The 14,090-nt window shown below is 35.5% G+C and overlaps 1 protein-coding gene and 1 long non-coding RNA gene across 2 annotated transcripts in view; both read right to left on the bottom strand.

Moving 5' to 3' along the window:
• LOC117175598 overlaps positions 1-6,574 on the bottom strand; it is a 250,587-nt gene extending 244,013 nt beyond the window's left edge. Inside the window, exon 1 of the mRNA XM_033365306.1 lies at positions 6,566-6,574. The gene's annotated coding sequence lies outside the window, so the exon portion shown is untranslated. The remainder of the gene's footprint in view (positions 1-6,565) is intronic.
• Positions 6,575-11,518: 4,944 nt separating this feature from the next.
• LOC117174202 overlaps positions 11,519-14,090 on the bottom strand; it is a 36,138-nt gene continuing 33,566 nt past the window's right edge. Inside the window, exons 2-3 of the long non-coding RNA XR_004467273.1 lie at positions 13,552-13,852; positions 11,519-13,452 (exon numbers count right to left, since the gene is read on the bottom strand). This is a non-coding gene — a long non-coding RNA (uncharacterized LOC117174202). The remainder of the gene's footprint in view (positions 13,453-13,551; positions 13,853-14,090) is intronic.

Raw genomic sequence — 14,090 nt, 5'->3', positions numbered from 1 at the left:
AATTTTGACAGAAGTTTTATAACATCATTTTCTAGAGAAGTACGTAGGATTTTGTTGAAAAGTTGAAAACTTTTTGTTTTACGACCGATTTTTCATGCTTTTCTTAGAGGAAAAAAAATTTTTTTTTCGAACTTCCGCCAATTTTTTAAAATTTGATATTTTCTAAAACCCCTATGTAGTTTCCTTGTTTTTAGTCCAAACAATAAAAAAAAACTTTGTTTTTTTGTTCCAGATCAATAGCGACGACGAAAAATTGTTGGCAGTGAAGGCCTTTCTCAAAATTCCTGTGATGCTTATAGCTCTGTACAGACGCCATTTTGTTTTTAAATACTTTGCAAAAATTAATTTACGGCCCATCTTCTGTACATGGATAGCCTGAAGCTGTACGCTAGTTCAGCCTAGAAACTGCAGCAAATGATCGATGTCACAATGCACATTCGGGCTCACCAAATGGTCTAACACCGACCTTGAAAATTTAAACAGAATCGTCCGCGTAGAAATGACGAAGCACCGAATGCACCATATCAATTCAGCGATTGAAAGGTTACTTCAGAAACAATAGAGGAATTAGAATTACAATGGAGGCAAAAAGCTATAGGCAGCAAGCACCCCAAAAAGTTAGATCAACATGTAGTGGATAGTAATTCATTCATTATTTGGCTGAGAAAGGGTGTTATGTATCCAGAGACGGAAAGATTCGTCATTGTGATTCAGGACAAGGTTGTCAGCACCGCAAATTGTGACAAACACGTGTTACATTAAGACCAGGTTGACCGGTGCCGAGTATGTGGAGATACCAACGAATCCATCGGGCACATTACTGATGGCTGTCACGTAGTGGCTCAGAAAGAATATACGCAGAGACAGAATGATGTAGCGGGCATTTTTATAGATACATTCCAATGCTCGTTTTAGAAAGTGAATATTACATTTTATATTGGGATGTTCATTAAAACGCAGTTCAAACATCGTATTAAAGTAACTTATAATATCCTCATCTCACCAGTCACTTCACTTAAGGCGTATTTAGAGGAGCGGTTCCCGGATTGGAACCGCCGACCAATTAGCGTGCAGCATAATCCGCGCTCATAGGTCGACGGTTGCAATCGTGACCGTAATCAGAACCCGGAGCCGCTCGTCTGAATACGACTTGAGTCGATGGCTATGGTGAAAAACCAGGTTCACCCGAGGTGACTGTTGTCTACTCCAACGCTCGCGACCTCTGTTTAAGTATATGAGCGGTAGAAGACAAACTCTAAACAACAACATGCTCATAATTTTGTACATTGTTGTGAAGATCACTTTAACGTAAGCAATTTCTTATTTATTAAATTAACATTATTTCTTGAAATATTTCTGATGATATAGCAGATAAATTAAAATTTTTTAAAATAATTTCTTATTTATTTGCAGAAAACAGTTTTTATAATTATTTTCCTAATTAAGTAAGCGGCTGATCATAATACTCACCATAATAATACGCAACTTATGTTTCAACAATAATTCCTTTTTGTGAGCAATTCTTCCTTCGAAAAATTATCTTTTTAAATAATAAAAAGAAAAAAGGAGGGATAATAAGGTTTTTTTAACCCTTAGCAAGGAACATATCTAATTTATCCGTCTTAGGACCGGATAAATACCGGTCCCACAGACCAGTATTCCGCGCAGAGGGTTAAATATTTTTTTGTACGAATGGATTTTTTAGTTTTCTGACCTTTACAAAAATAGCGAAGCAATATTAATAATGTATCTGCAAAAATATATATAATTATTATGTGTATATATAACTGTGTATATGCATAGGAGTTCTAAGTTATGTTTGGTTCTACTGATCGCTTTTACGTATTTTCGCATTTAATTAAAGAAAGTTACAATCTTTGAGATCTAATTAATTAATTTAAACTTATATTTTTAATAATTTCTGTAAAATATATGTATTTACTTATTTTTTCGCTCATTTATTTTTTAAACACAAGGCCCTCATTTTGACTCTAAATATGTAAGCAGTTAATGAATTAACTACTTTTAGCGCTATCCACGAACATCGAATGGATGTAGTAGTTGTATGTTCCCTCTGGGGTGCTTTTTTCGGTGAGTCCCCTTGCTTCTCATCATCGGGGTTCTTTTTTCGGTGAATTCCCTTGCCCCTGACAATTGTTAATCCACGCTTCGAAAGTTGGCACACAAGTGCGGAGTTTGTCTGGTGCTATTTGGTTACAAGCAATCCTAATTCGCTGTTTTATGTTCTCCAGAGCTTGTTGGCACTTCTTGATAAACTATATTCTTTAAATTACCCCACAAAAAGAAATCCGACGACAAAAGGTCTCGCGATCTGGCAAGCCAATTTAACGGACCACCTCTGCCGATCCAGTGACTGTTGAATTCGTGATTCAGTGCTTCACGTGCGATTTCCGAATAATGCGCTGCACAACCGTCATGTTGAAACCACATGTTCTGACACACTTCCAAGCTTCGGTCCTCAAGAAATGTGACCAAAGACACTAACACCCGACAACGCGCAACCAGTGTGGATTCTCCACGCTCCAATAATGCAGTGAAATATGAAACGGATGATATTCCATACGTTTTCATACCCTCAAGACGCTGCTTTGAGACATGAGCCGTAAGTTTTGGTCCAGTATCATTTGTTTTGAGACAAGGACACCGTTTTTCTGAGCATACATTCAAAAGGATTCAAAATTACTTTCACAGCGGCTGAGCCCTATGAGTCATAGGGCATCGTAAGGAAGTGGGGAAAGTGGTATAAAGAGGTAGGAAACGTTGAAAATTTGTCAGGCAGGGGTAGGACGCGTATGGCCACGAAAAGGGAGGATAAGATGATCATCAAGCTTTTAGAGTGGTTCTATTGACGAAGGATGAGCTCAGATCCCTTGATATCGGGACACGAAAGATTATGCACATGATCAAAAGCATGTACCTCAATTTTACAGTTCCACGACTCTACATCTTACGCTGTCAAGGTGGTTGTGGAATCTTCAATGTATCTACAACAGGATTAATCTGGATACAACAGATATAGTCGCAAATGATACTCGGCCTTGACTTTAATATGAGGGGTGAGCAAAATGCATCAAATCTTATTTATACACCAGACATACTTGGATGACGTAACTGCATAAATGCGAAAGCGCATGCGTATCTGTGTAATTACAACGCCCTGAAGAGCAGGTGACTGAGTTAGATACAACTGAAATCACCTGCTAGGTATCTGCCCGGCAGCTTCCTTATGCCGAAAAGCCAAATTGAAGTAATTTTACCGATTTCACGTAAGCATGAAAAATTTTTATTGCAATGTGTGCAAATACACACACACACACACATATTGTTTTCATAGGTTATCTTGTGATCTGCATATTTTATTTTAATAGAAATTTATTTTAAAAAGAAAGTAAAAGTTTATTTCTGAATGCATTGATGGAATACTGCCGTCTAAACAAGAAAAGTAGTAATTACATTGTGGATCAGTCCCCTATCAACCTAACCGAAATTGGGATGGCAGGGATCGAAAAAGATGGCACGGATCGAATATCATGGCACTCATACAAAATGTAGTTACGAATTTTCTTGTGTGGACGGCAGAATATACATTCAAAAATCCTAAACAGCTGTTATGCAGAATCTTAAAAGCTGCATAATTAAATTTAGAAAGATATTTCTACTTTAAATCTTAAACTTTATTAGAATTTTCGTTTTTAAAATAAACTTGAATAGCCCATTAAATTAAAATAATTAACTTCCAAAATAACCAATAGTACTTTCTAACGGCAGATCGTTGCCTTTATTTATTTTATGAATATCATACAATGCCTTTGAAATATGTATTTATTAAGACCAATTTACAGAAATACGGTTGCACTATTCGTTCAAATTGTCTCAATTTTTTATAGTTACGACAACTTTTGCTGCCACCGCAACCAGTCCCTTTGTAATTGCAATTTCATCCCGAGAAGACAATTTGATTCGAACTGAGGGCGTAGAAAATCGATTTCGAAGATTTTTAAAGTGCCCAGTTTTAAATCTTTTTTTCTTTCGATTCGAACTGAACGCGTCAAAAGTCAATTCGAAAGACTTTCAAATTATCGAATTCAAATCTGTTTTCTTTCGATTCGAATTAAGGACGCCGAAATTCGATTCGGAAGATTTTCGAACTGCACAGCTCAAATCGGGTTTCTTTCGTTTTAAACTGAAAGCGCCGGAATCCGATTCAGAAGAGTTACCAACTGCCAAATTCGAATCGTTTTTTCTCCGATTCGAACTGGACAGTTTGAAATTCTTTCGTGTCGACTTCCAAAGCACCTTAAGTTATGCATCCGTTCGGTTCGAATCACTTTGCACAGTCCTAATATAGAATTAAGCTGACTCTAGCCCATAAAAATTAAATTAAAGCATCTGAAACTCTGGGTAAAAAAAATTCTAAAGATCAAACGAACTAATGATACTACAAGAACAGCCAACAGTTTAAACTAACATATATTCAATAGTGCAATAGCAAACTTTCGAAATTGAGGGTTAAATAACCTTTCGAGGCGATAGAGCAACCGGAATGTGTGGATGATCGCTGATTCTGGTCAAGGATCCCTTTTGCGTGGATCGGATTGACCTGATTGGAAAATGGATGGGTGATTTGGAGGCCGTGTGTATAACCATATCCAGGTTACTCGGGAAGGTCGCCTTCCTTTCCACTTGTGTGTCCAAGGATGTGAGAAGCAGCAGAATTCGCGGAAGGGGTTAATTGAACATGCTTGCGGATCTACTCCCACTTCCTTATATGGGGTTCTCCTAACCGAAACTTTCTGGGCAATCAAATAAGTCCTGCTATCCTTGACAGTGAGTTAATAACTCCGTGCCCATGTTCATATCGGCTGCGAGTCGGATTGCCAATAACCACGATCTTGTCTTCTCGACGAAGTCTTGCTTCATTCTCCACGCTAAGAGTCAGCGATAACAATTACCACCTGGACCATTTTCCGGCATTTAGGAGGTTGGATGCCTCACTTGCTAGGGAGAGGGCTAGAAAGCCGCTCTGGTGGAACGCTGAATTGCGATGTCATCTATACCAGAAGAAGACTCGGAATAAAAGGATTCTTGGCTAACCAGACCGATGAAGAAATGGAGGAGTCAAGAAGTGATTTATCGTTGTAGGACTAAAGAGTGCCGCGAAAAAATGTGTTATAAATGGAACTTTTTTAATGTAGCAAACGTCAAAAGTATATAAAAGTTTACAAATAATAGCTTTCTCGTTGCCCAAGTTATCCGTTAAAAGTAATTATTCGGGAGAAGGAATTTTCAAAAACGCGGTGCCGTTTATTAAAACAGATCTCATTAGACGTTGAGCCTTAACAAACTTCAACTTAAACTCCTTACCCAACGCCATTTATTTGCATGATATCATTCTCTGATGTCACACGTAAGAAATGGAAAAAATCGATCACGCCCTTTCTTTTAAACAAAATTTTTTTTAATTTTGATAAAATAGTTTAGTCACCTGTTTGCTGTTGTACTTGAAATATGTAGTAGAAAATTCCCTATAAACTTCTGTGTAAAATAAAATCTAGGTCTTATATCGAGGTTTTTGAATACAGTAAAAATAAAAAAATTTATTTTTCGACATTCCTTTTTTTTTAGTAAAAAATTGTGATTACGTCTACATTGTTATACATCAAATATACAGTAAACAATTTCTTTTAAACTTTCGTATCAAAATAAAGCTGAGTCTTCTATATGGGTTTTCGTAGCGCATATAGGGCTCCAAAACTTGTACAGAAGACCCAGTTTTTGTTTTGACACAAAAGTTTATACCAACTTTTTTTTTACATTGAAATTTGGATTGATTGAGTCCAGATTTACTGCTTCAGAGAATTGTTTGCGCGGCGGTTTCAAGAAGATCCTCATCGGCGAGAGAATGTTCACCAAAGCGTGATACGCCAGAAACGTGGCGGAAAGACAAAGTACGCAGGTACTCACTCGCGAATATTGCGTATTAGGAAATTTTTCACGCGACCCTGACTGTTTACAGAACGGACTGGATTTACTACTGAAAGCTAGAATATCAAAAAATTTAATCTTGCAAAAAACTTAAGGCGAGCAAGAAGTTTAGGTTGAACCGAGGGAGAAAAAGGAAAACGCGGTGAGTGGTATGAGGCATTGACAGGGAGTCGAAAATGTTTTTCTTTTCTTTTAAACTAGTAAGCAATCGGAATGCTAATACGGTGGATGCTATTCTTCACGAAAACGTGTTACCTGGTACACATATAATAACGGATTGTTAGAAAAGGTATTGTGGTGCAGATCTCATTAACTTATATACACTCTACAGTGAATCAGTCGAAAAATTTTATCAAACCGTTAGATAGCAATGTAAACATGTAGGATATCAAATCGCAATGTCTAAAGTAAAGCACAATATACGAAGGTGGATAGGTAAAATAGGTGTTCTGAACTGATAATTATTTTATTTAATACATTTGGAGAATCATGTGTGGTTCAGTTGAAAAACTTTTTGTAGATTAGACCTATTGGGGATCATTACAAGAAAAAAACGCACCTTCAACTCGACTTTGATGGTAGTCAGCTTAAGTCGCCAGGTATCAAGTGGTACCTCGGGAAGGCCTCAAACCAAACGAAGTTTTAACACATTGCAATAATGGTTTCCTGGGGAGTTTTTCAATTTACGCTTGCTAAACAGATGTTGAAAGTGCATTTTTACGCATGTCAGCGTGCTTAGATCAGCTGTTTAATAAAATTCCTTGCATAACTGGCATTTTATCCATTAGTCTTTTCTACAACATCTTACGAGGATTTAGTGTCCATATATGAAAATAATGGTTAGAGGGATTCGTGAGATAAATCGATTCTTCTATGGTCATGTACACTGAAAGAAATTTTAATAATACTTAATATTTCAATATTCATAATTGATATAGGCGATTACGATTGAGAGAAATCGTGTAAATATAACAATTATTGTTAGCTTAATTACGAAACTTTACAATTAGAATATGAAAACTTAATATCTTTAGAACAAGAATTGGTACATTCAATAGTAAAGATTGATATTTTATGCATTAAAACGCCCGCGATGTAAATGGGAGAACTTCGTGCTTCCCGTTAAAGTGGTCAAGATGCATGTATGGACACGTGTTTTCCAGTGTTATGTTTTCAAGGCAAGAGTGGTAATAATTGGCTAAAGTATACATTTTTTGTGATATTCAACTTAAAAATTATTAGTTGAAAACTTCAAGGATTTTACCGCTCAGGTTTTGAGCATCAGATTACAAATATTTCACTAAGATTTAAAAGAATTTCGATGATTTCAACGAATAAAAAAATTCACGAACATTTCAAAATATTTCACAAAATTTTTCCAAAAATTTCAAACATTTCATAAAGATTGCAAGGATTTCGAAGATTTGAAAATGGCGTTTACACCAGATTTCAAAATGTTCACAAAGATTACGAACATTTCCAAACATTTTAAAGCTTTCCAAAGATGTCAAATATTTCAAGACGTTAAATTATCAAATCAGGTTTTAACAAACTTGAGAATATTTTTAAGGTTTCAATGATTCCAAACTAACACAAAAGATTTCACAAACAAATTTTAAACTACGAATTCACATATATTTCATAAAAATTTCACATAGGTTTCAGGTAATTTAAAATTTTTAAGGATTTCAAATATTTTACAAAAATTGAGAATGTTTCCAAAATATTTCACAGAAATTTCAAGATTTCACAAAGATTTTAAGTACTTCAAGAGATTTTTATTTTGGATCTGCGGGGTTAAGATTTCGCAGTGCTGATAAGCAAATTTTAAAATGTCAAAAGATAAGCCAAGAACACACGATGAAAATCGTAGACGAATTTACTTATTTTGTTTCGGTTAAACGAAGAAAATAATACTTGTGCCGGGTCAATTTAAAATTTTACGTGAAGAAAATGTTAAATGATGATGCTGATGATAATTGGTAAGACTTTAAGATAGAAAAGAACCACTGGATTGGGTAGTAGCAATGCAAGGACACCTTCTGAAAATTTTGTAAAGGGTAGAGAAGAGTACCCAAATATGATATACCAACTCTGTTTGGCGTGATTGTTGGAATTCTATGTACTGAATTTCAAAGTAATATAGGTCATTTTAAAGGAAATTTAGTTTGTCATGAGAAATTCAAATAAAAAATTTTATTAACATTTTTTTTATGTGGAAAATACAAAAAAATGTAAAAAAGTGCTTTTTGCAAACTCGTCAAACTATTCTTATAATATGAGATACCCCAGGAAATAGCTAATAAAATGCAATAAAGTATTATTTTTAATGAAAAACTTCATTCTATGTTTCCGAAGTATAAATTTACTGCTATTTAGATATATTTAGTTTTTGCAGTAGTCACAAACACTTTTGTAACCAATAGGGTGTAAAGAATTCCCTTCCAAGAACTCGACCACTATCGATTTCACAAAAAGTTCGCCATACATGACCATATAATCTTTAGAAGCCCAATGAAAAATGGACTATACCACGATATTACTCTTTCTTCAAGGGCTACAAGTTAGTCATAGAACCAAACAGAGTGGGTCTTTTAGTTTAGCTGATACCCCGCTTTCTCATATTACGAGAATATCTCATATTCGAGTACTCTCCTCTAATATTATTCTCAAGCGAAAGAGCATATTGGTAGATACCAAGAATAGAGAAATCTCAAGTATGCCAATAAAACTGATGAACTAATTCCTTTCTAATTTTTCCTAACTCCTGCGGCTTTCCTATACCAAATTCCCTGAAATTCCTTTCTCAGATAAAGCAGACACCCGTTGTCGAAAAATGCTCCAAATGTTAGAGAACAAGTCGCCTCGTCATTCTTGAAAATGAAATTGAACGAAATAAAACATGAAGGTGCCTGAAAGTCAATCACTGACTCAATGATACGGCGGCTAAGCTTTTCAAATCTCTGCCAGTAAAGGAGCCACAAGAAATGTATTCAAACTGTCGTTTTTTTCCGCGAATGACTTTTTAAAAATTCAAACCATTCTCCATTGTAGTCAGAAGCTCATTGGAATCGCTGCTGCTATATGTATTGCCACGAACAACGCAGAAATTCTTTAGCATGATCTAAAGCAGAAGCTTCCCACTAAAAGTCAAATGCGTCAACAGATATTTTTGCTCAAAGAAGTTCAATTTTGTGAATGTCAACGCTGAAAATGTATCTGAATCAACTCGAGTTGCCTATTTTACATACCTACAGGGCTTGTTCCAACACGTCAAAGATTAGGGAAAAGTTTCTGAAGTTTGGAATCGACGATGGAGACTTCTTGAAAGTATGCTTCTCTATTCAATCCACCAAAGATAAAAAATTGTTGGGTGACCTTCAAAAGTATCAACAAGGATCTGCTAAGAGATTCAAGAATTCTAGCGATAATTAATTTCTCATTATCGCATTCGCACAATCTTCCCAGGAAAAATAAGCGAACGTCTCACAACTCTGGTTTGCAATGCATATAAATAATTTTCAAGGAACTGTGGCACATTTATTATCCGAATTCCAAGATTTTGCAACTCTGTGAGCCGCAATCTTGCAATGTTTAACGTGAGATTACATATGGGAGTCCTAGTTTTCAAGGAAACTCATGACATATGGGGAAGGCGATTTGTCAAGCTCAGCTTAAAGGGCAGCACCGTGAGTGCAGATATATATTGTACAGAGGCACAAGGCAATATCCACAGTTTCCTTAATTTTTTTATATTGAAAAGGAATTTTCTACTTTATTTTTACACCAAAATGCCAGGTGTGCAACCTGGAGTTTTGAAAATAATGCTTTAAGGTACCACCTTAACGCTGCGTTATGAAAGACTGATATAATTCGAATAGCAGACGTTGCCATCGTTGTCTTGTGTATGTCTTCGCGTACTAGCGACCGTAAGTTTCAGTCGCCGTCCCCATAGATCAGGACCTCGAATTTCTTTAGCCACGCTTTTCTTTGACCGCTGATTTTTTTCTGTGCCTTCTCCTTCTTTCGCACCTATACTATCGTGCTAGTAGACGGCGTGGCTGGTGAGCGCTCGCATACCCGTTTCCCTCGACCAATCCGCAAGGGTCACGTGACTCCACCGTGACAAGAGTAGGAACACCTCAAATTCAAAAAATCAGAGGCTCGCGCGTGTCACGTAATCAAAGAAATCCAAGTCCTAGTGTATTGCGAGAAAAAGTAAATTTTCTTTGTGGCAGGTGCAATTTAGGTTGTTGAAAGTATATCCGAGCAGGAATTTAGTGCTAATCAAGTGCTAATATATTTTGTAAAACCTACATTTTGTGCCCGGTAATTCTGATAAAAAATTGTAGCAATGGTGGCTTCATGTGACTGGTATATAAAACTCGGAAACTATTCATCATATCAAGTTCTGCTTTGAGCAGGAATTTAGTGCTGATTTATTGCTCTGGATTTGTGCTATGCAAAAAATCCGGGCACTTTTTTTAACCAAAAACGTATAGAGGAGAGAAAAGAACAAAAAGAAGGATTAATAGTAAAAGAGGTAAAGATGGGAGGAGAGAAATAGATGGTATTGGGGGTTTATGTGAACGGTAATATGCAGAAGAAAGTAGAGGAGATGAAAGAAATGATTGATGAAAATAAAGAGGAAGAAAATCTGGAAGAAAATCTGAGGATAAAGTACTGAAAGGGGAGGGAAAGAAGTTGTTAAAGAGGTTGGAGGAGTTGGGATGGTTTATCTTAAATGGAAATATAGAGGGAGATGAGGAAGGAGAATATACACTAAGGCGTATCGAAAAACGAAGTTGTTTGCGCGAAGTTCTAATAGCAATGAAAACTTTCATTTGGATTTCAAAAACACTCACCTTAAGTTTCATAAAAAAAAATTCCTTGTGTCTCCGCATCGTATATATATAGCTAAAATTCACAAAAAACGAAGCACCTTTTTCAAACTTGAACAGCAATCTTTTTTTAAATTTAAATTATCAATAAAAATATTTCAAAGCAAGTCGATTTATTCCTTTATAGCGATAATTCCATTAAAATATTTGTTACCCACCCTAATTAACTTTCAAGTTTCAAAAAATCGGAAAAAGTAGACTTTTTCGCTATTTTCTTAGATTCATGGTAAATTTCTTGACTATTTGACCATGAAATGTCTGATATACGTTAAGAAGAATGTATTTTCAGTATGTTAGACCGATAATATATGCAGAATGTCGATGCAGGCAATTTGAAATTCCCGGGTTTTTCCCGGTCAAATTTTTTCCCCCGACCAACCTCTAGATGTCTTTTTGTGATTTTTTAAACTCAACCTATACGTATAAATAGGAATTTTAACATAATATACATAGAAAAAATGTATAGTGCGAAGAAAATAATTATTTATTTACACGTGCTAAACTTATTTTTAATCACAGACTGAAGTAATACATATTAATTGAAAGTACATATTCTAAAACTTTCATATTACGTAAAATAAATATTTCCTTATTTATGCAGTCAGAATCACAAGTAGTTGCTTAAATGCTATTAAAATCTGAAGAATCAAAAAATAAAATATAAGTATAAATAATATACTTCCATGTGCATACAAACTATATAATGGAAACTCAATTAAGCATTATGCTGCATGACGGCGCCCTTTTAGAGCATTGATTTTTTCTTGTAAATCTTCTGCCTTTTCTGCAGCTACTTTCAGAAATTTTATTTTTTGGTTTTGGAGCTCTTTGGCCTTTTCTGCTTTTCTCTTCTTTGCTTATTTTTCCCCTTTTTTTTTTTTATTTTCAGCCAGTTTAGCGTTCTTCGAAGAACATAAACGCAATGTTCATTACGGGCAGATTTAAGCAAGCCATCTGTTATTCGAATAGAATGAGTATCATTCTTACAAATTCCGTTAAGTTCTCATGGGGTTTTCCCGACGCTGAAATAGCGTCTGTCCAAAAGTGATCTAATCGAGAATTTTTACGATCATCATTGTTTAGGGCATCCATCGGTTGGGACAAGTTACACAGCCCTTTGTACTCTAACTTTATTTTATCCACCTTTGTTCCAGAAATACATTTGTTATTAATATATAAGATATCTAGACATGTCAAGAAACGCTTCTTAGAAACTGATGGGCTCTCGTAACATCACAGAAAGATCGAGGCAAGAAATAGTCTTAGTCAATGGGTACTTTAGAGGGGTTTTGTCCATCAGTTTTTTCGCCATCAAGAGATAGTATTCACGAGCATAAGTTTTAAATTTTGTTATTTGTTCTGCTGAAACTTTAGATGCTAAGAGAGCGCCTTTAGTTTCAAATCCCACGTCTATATCAGCAACTGACAGCAGAATCTTTGTATTCGATAGGTCCACTTGCGCAACTGTTAGAGCCTCTTCTAAGACTTTTGGTTTAACAAAACGTTCCATTATTTTGGGTACCATGTACGTGAGATCGCGACACAAAAACGGTGCCAGCGGAGCATCAGATTGGAATTCGATTAGAAACTGTTCCACCAAAGATGCAACGGATTTGAAGAATGACAACTTTGCCTCGCTAAGTGGATCTTTTACTATTTCTGACACTGTTCGAAAACTCGTATGATCTTTTTTGAGTGAATTTTTTTTGCTTTGATCTTCAACGTTCTTAACCCAGATTTGCAAAGGTGACAACATCGAGCTCCTCTTGAGGAAACCACTATATTTTCCACCCACCTAATATCAAAAAAATTAAGTGGAAATATATAAGACTTCGTGATTTTAGTATAATTTCCTCGCCGCGAAGGTATATTTTTAAATAATCGGTATAGGCAACTCAAAAAACTATCAATTTCCCATTTCGTTTTCATCCCAATTTTGAATTAACCGTGTACAGAATGAAGACCACAGCTGCCCAGATCTAGTAGAATAGGATTCTCAGGATACTTTTCTCTAACATCTTTCTTCAAATCGTTTAGCATGCGGAAATTAACAGCAGGGCCATCCATAGAAATCTGAACAAGTTTACATAGATTCTTGTCTCCAATTGCATCCATTAATCCTTCCTTCAATTTAACTGCAACCGTGCTGTCGAGGAATACCGAAGAAAAGTACCTAGTTGTGAATTCAATCGAAACGCTATTCCAAACACGCACAATTAAATCCATCTGTTATGTCTGAGAAATTTTATTCAGGCTTTCATCGAAGCCCACAACTATATGTCCGGATGTTGCTAACAATTCTTGTAAATCTTTTTGAAACTGGTAATGGTATATCCCATTTTATCTTTTTGTAGCTTTATTTTGGAGGCTATTTCGCTATCCGGATACATGTCGGCGAACATAGTCACAGCTTCGGCAGCACCGCGATTACTAAAATACTTTGACACTGTAGTGAGACACCACAAGATTTCAGCTCTCGTGACTTGATCAGTAGTCAAAAAATTCTTTAGCATGCTACCAGAGTCCTTTGAAGAATTATTGAGACCTAAAAATGAACAATCAGTTGAAATTAAATATAAAAATACATTATCATTCACTTTGTCCATAGTTTTTATCCTATCTAAAAAATTAAACATGAGTTTACCTTCGCTTGGTTCTTTTTGAGCAGAAGCAGATACTACTGCTGTTGTTTCTGTAGTCGAATTTTGTGTGAGGAAACGGTCGACTTTTAAGCTTTCCTTTTGTAATTTCAATTACGAATTATGCTTATTACCTTTTTGCATGACATGTTAAAGCTGTCTTACCAATGGAACTTCAGTCAATGCTTTTTTTTACACACATTGCAATAAGCTTTAGTCGTGCATTGTTATCTTCATCAACCCAGGAGAATTCCGTCTTATAGTTGGGACAGTAATGCGGTACACTCACTTTTGTCCGACCCATGACTAAAATAGAAATGAAAAATCGTAAAAAAATTGTCAATTTGAACTCAGTTAAAACTACTGGACCATTGAAAAAAAGTATTAACATTTTTTCCTCAAGGTTATACATAAATTTGGAAAATAAATCCTTACAACAGGTTATCAAAATTAGAATAAGTATTCAAAATTAACTGAAAAAATCTGAGTAAATCTGGGATAGGGTGTCCAATAAAAATTCGAACTTTTACATTTTGCAAACGTT

The sequence above is a fragment of the Belonocnema kinseyi genome, chromosome 6 (genome assembly GCF_010883055.1).
Source record: "Belonocnema kinseyi isolate 2016_QV_RU_SX_M_011 chromosome 6, B_treatae_v1, whole genome shotgun sequence".
NCBI classification, from domain to species: Eukaryota; Metazoa; Arthropoda; class Insecta; order Hymenoptera; family Cynipidae; genus Belonocnema; species Belonocnema kinseyi.
The sequence above is the reverse complement of the archived record's forward strand: the minus strand, read 5'-3'. Positions and strand labels throughout refer to the sequence as shown.